We start from the raw sequence: 5,553 nt of genomic DNA on the forward strand, positions 1-5,553 counted from the left end.
CCTGTATGATCACCACTTTTCTACTGAGAGGAGAGGCCTATGTTTCACCATTGGTCCTATACAGTCAAGATTGGTCATTGTGTTGATCCAAATTCCAAAGAATTTTAGTGTTGTTCTCTCTCACATTGTGGTGGTCATTTGCGCATATTATTCTCTTGGCTCTATTTATTTCACTCCTTATCAGTTCATACAAGTCTTCCCAAGTTGCTCTGACTTTTACCCCATGTTCTTTCTCATGAGTATAGAAATTACACTGAATCTGCTTCTTTCCACTGTGTACTTTCAGAAGCTGTTTCTTCTTCCAAAAGCCCCAGAGTGAAGGAAAAAACTGAGAAGTGTTTTGAGGCAGATGAAATGTTCCAGCACCACGTAGCTGGAAAAGTAATCCTTCATCATAAACTGTTCTCTGACAAGTATCCAGAAAAGGAAAGCAGAGTTGACTAGAAAAGCACATTGATGGTTTGTTTCCACTAACCAGAAAATATCTATATGAACACAGCCTAGGTTTAAAATCAGGCACACAACATTACTATATTTCATTTGCTTGGAGCCTGGGCTGAAGTGATAAAAACTATGACATATGGAGCCACCTGGTGGAAAGTTACATGAGAAGTTCTAGGTTCAATGGGTTTCTGTATATGTATATATAGTATAAATTATATTAATATTTACTTAAGAATACCAGAATCTCAGATCTGGAATGGAACTTGGAAATCTAACCCTCCCATTTTATAGATGGGGAAACTGCGGCCCAGAAAAGTAGAATCAAAAAACTAATAGAGTTGAGAGTAGAAGCAAGGTCTTCTGAATCCCAATACAGTGTTACCATACCTAAGTCACCAGGACCAGGTAGCCATGAAAAGAAAAAATAATAATAACTCACATTTAAGGCACTTTGCATATGTTAGCTCAGTAGGTCCCCACAAGAATAACTGACATTTATATAGCACTTTAAAGTTGGCAAAACATTTTACACATGTTACTGCATTTGATCCTTACCACAATCTCGAAGCGCAAGTGTTATCATTATGCCCATTTTACAGCTGAAAAAACTGAGACTGAGAGAGCTTCAGTGACTTGCCCAGGGTCACCCAGCTAGTATCTAAGTTAATATTCAAGCCCAGGTCCTCTTGACTTCAAGCTCGTTGTTTTATCCACTGTATCATGCCATAGTTTGAGGTAAGAAAATAAAAGTGGCAACACAGGTCTTTGTCCTTCTCAATTAAGCTCTGCCTAATATATTATCAGGGAACTAAGTAGTACAGTGGATAGAGTGCCTGGCCTGGAGTCAGGCAGACCTGGATTAAAATATGGCCTCAGACACTAGCTGTGTGACTCTGGGAAAGTCACTTAAACCTGTTTGCCTCAGTTTCCTCATCTGTAAAATGAGCTAGAGAAGGAAATGGCAAACCACTCCAGTATCTTTGCCAAGAAAACCCCAAATGGGGTCATGAAGAGTCAGACATGATGGAAATGACTGAATAAGATATATTATCAGCTAGTATAACTATTAAGAGTTAGTTATACTTATGAATAGAAGACTTCTATGGTACCTTCCCATTCTAAATCAATCTGTGGATACTTCTTTCAAGGATGCAGATAACAGCCATCCATGCCTTATCATCCTGTGAGATTCTTGCCCATTTCCTCCCTTAAATCTCTCATAGAGGATTTTCCTAAAGTGCTGAGGGATTTCCTCTAGGTAAACTTTTAACATCCCTTGGTTGAAGCCCTTGGACTTCCTTTCCTTTGTACTCACTGCAGACCAGGCTTACCTCCTTTTCTGATAATGATATATTATATATTCACTATATAATGTTTATTATGTATTTATATGGATTTTTATATATGGATTCATTTATATGGATTATATATTTATATGGATTATTGGTCCAATCTTTCTGAGTGACTCTGGATCTCCTTGAGGAACCTTGTAGAATAGTGAGGCTTTATCACTGCAAACAAGAAAATCTAGAAAGCCTTCCCATGGATGGGAAATCCCTCTTCCATTTGGTCTCTATGCAAGACATCCTCCATGATAGTAGCAGACACCTGAGGGAAAGAGTGGTACAGTAGAAAGAATGTTGGATCTGGTATCAGAGCATCTGGGTTCAATTCCTGGCTATGCTGTTTACTACCTGTGTGACCTCTCTGGGCCTTGGTTTCCTCATTTTTTAAAAATATTTTATTTTTAGTTCACGGAATAAAACTAGCATTTCCATAACATAGTATAATAAAAAAGATACTTGCACATGAAAGTGCAAATCTATTATGTACAACTTGCTATTTCTTTTAAATATATAATAAAATTATATTAATTTCTTTTTTTTTCTTTTTCTATTTTTTCTTCCCTCCCCCCCATCCTGCCTTAGAGATGGCTACTATCAGACACAAATAGGTGTGTATGTAAAATTATTCTATACTTACTTCTATTTATCATTTCTTCCTCTGGATAGTGTCTTTCTTTATATGTCCTTTATAGTTAATTTGTGTGTTTATAATACTCAAAAGAGATTTCACTAGGTGGCCTCAGACTCTTTCCACTTCCGCTCTAAAGCTATGATCCCATGACCCTAGTGGGCATATTCTCCCCTTTATACCTCACTTGAGGTGACTCTTTAGAGCGTTATTGAGTAAAGCTATCTCCATAGTCTTACCAATCAAGAATCTTGCAATCTTAAAATACATGTGAAGGAGACCTTGTCTGAGGAAAATATTTAAGGTTGTATCAAATGCTTTTTTAAAAAATTATTATCAGATTCAGTTCTTGTATTCCTTATACCTTTCAGTCAGTTGTGTAAGGTCCTTAAAGGTAAGAACTGTCTTTTTATTTGCAAGTTTCTGTAACCCTAGCCTTTAGTACAGTGCTTGGCATATAGTAAGCACTTAACAAATGATTCTTTTATTTTTTTTTTAAGCAATTTGGGTTAAGTGACTTGCCCAGGGTCACACAGCTAGTAAGCATCTGAGGTCATATTTGAACTCAGGTCCTCCTGACTCCAGGGCTGGTGCTCTATCCACTGAGCCACCTAGCTGCCCTCTTAACAAATGTTTCTTGCCTCGTCTTGCCTCCCTTCAGCAGCTTACCTCTGGATCACACTTATATGTCTCTCATGTTAGCCTTTCCCTATCTACTGACTCTTTCCCCTATTGATATTCAGGTCTCTTAAAAACAAACAACCAACCAAAAAAAAGAAAAAAAAAAAAGAAAAAACCCACCTCTGTAATATGTTATAGGTCTCTTCCATTTCACATTCACTTTTCAATCCCTCACAAATTGAATTAGGAACCTCTACTTGAAATTACTTTTTCAAAGGTCATTAGTGTGTTACCTCTTATTTGCTAACTTTAATAGTATTTTCTTTATCCTCATCCCTCTTGACCATTCTGCAGCTCTTAATGCTTTTGTCCTCCATGTTTCCTGTGTGTTTTCTCCTCCCTTGGTTTCCCTGACACTGCAGTATCCATAAGTGTGGTCAATTTTTCTCAGTTCCCTTTGCTGACTAATCAACCTTTTCTTGGCCCCTCAGTGTGGGTAACCCTCAAAGTCCTTCCCTAAGTCCTGTTCTTTCTCTCTTTACTCTTTCTCTTACTGATCTCACTTCCTTTCATAGGTCCAATTATCACCTTTATTAAGATAAGCCAAAATAGATCCCCTAAACACCAATTCCACATTTCCAACTGTCTACTAGATATTTTAACCTGACTATCTCACTAGCACAACAGTATGACCTGACTTCAAATCCAACTTCAGACACTAACTAGCTGTATGATCCTAGGCAAGTCACTTAACTCTGTTTGCCTCAGTTTCCTCATCTGTAAAATAAGTTGGAAAAGGAAACAATGAATCACTCCAGTATCTTTGCCAAGAAAATTCCAAATGGGGTCATGAAGAATCTGAAACAACTGAGCAACAACAAACGTAGTTTTGAGCTTTGCAGAGTGCTTCACATCCATTGTCTCATGTGATCTTCATCACAACCCTATGATGTATTATTAGATTATATGATTATTATCCTAATTTTAAAGATGAGGAAGCTGAGGCTTAGAGAAGTTAGTGACTTGCCCAGAATCAGACACCTAGTATGTGTCTTGAGGCAGGATTAGAACCAAAATCCACTCTGAAACACTGCTTCTTTCTCCCTTTAGCCTAGCTCTGCTTGTCAAGGAGCTACAGCTGGATGCCCAAAAGTGCATTGGGCTGCTCACTAGTAGGCACCAGCAGAGTCTGGATGACCTTCTCTAAGCCATACTGTGGAAGGAATTTCAGCTCAGGCACAGATTGCAATAGTTGGTCTTGGAGATCCCTTTGTCCTCTGAGATTCTGGGATTCTCATTCAGTCGCTAGCCTATTTAATACAATTGTCACACAGCTGCCAAAATAATCTTCCTAAAAAATAGGTCTAATCAAGCCACTGCTCACCTCAAAAATCTTCAGTGGCTCACTGTTACCCATGAGATAAAACACTGATTGTGAACTTCCACGATCTGGCTCCAACTTTGGTTAATATCACACATTTTCATGTGCTCTCCTTCCAGGTCACTGCTACTACTTACTTCCCACAACCATCTTGTACTCTCCCATCTCTGTATTCTTTTACAAAATGTACTCCATGTCTGGGATTCACTTGCTTCTTAATTCTGCCTTTTTCAGTATCTCTATTCCTTCAGAATATCCTCTGAATATTCAGCCAGCTAAAAAATGTTTCTTACATTTTCCTAGAACATTTTGCTTGATCTCTCTTTTGCCTCCATGACTGGGAATTTATATTTACTTATCTATTCATATCTTATCCTTCTACCCCCAGAATAATGTAAGCTCATTGAGGGCAGCGAGTAAGTCATTTTTATTTTTCTATTCCCAGAACCTCACAATGTGCCTTATACATGGTAGATGTTTAATAGATATTTGTTGAATTGAATTGTAGCTTTTGAACGTCACATGGCATGATGAAATGCCAAATAAGTAGCGCAGATAGCAAGTATTTTGATGTTATAAGGTCAAAAGAAAAGAAGGTTACTGTGGTTGCAATGGTCTGGAAAGACTTAATAGAGGAGTTGGCTATGAAGTTAATTTCTATGTTTATCTTTAAGAGGAAATAATACATCTACCTTCTCAACACCAACATTCCAGGGAATGGACGAAGAATAGTCATTACCGTTAGGAAGACACTTTGGTCTCCCTGCATGAAAGGAACGGTGCCTAGACGGTACCAACAAATGTACATGGCAGGTCACCTAGAGATGGTTATTCCAGGTGCAAGGTGCTTTGTAGGCCTTAATCCACTCAAAACCATAGATTACAAGCCCCCACATATATGTTTGACATGACAAGTCATCTAGAGGATACAACCAATTCAACACAAAGGCAGTTAATGAAATGACATAGTAAGAAAAGTCGCAATAAAATGTATTCTTCCCTCATAAAATTGGGACACCCTCCCCAAAATACACACAGCATTCCTGGGAAAAGTAGACACCTGTACAGAGCCTGTCTAGAGAGGCACACATGCAGCGACCATCTGTGGACAAGGCGTATGCATTGAGGCCTGC

This window comes from Vombatus ursinus, unplaced genomic scaffold (assembly GCF_900497805.2).
Source record: "Vombatus ursinus unplaced genomic scaffold, bare-nosed wombat genome assembly UNPS02014791.1, whole genome shotgun sequence".
Lineage (NCBI taxonomy): Eukaryota > Metazoa > Chordata > Mammalia > Diprotodontia > Vombatidae > Vombatus > Vombatus ursinus.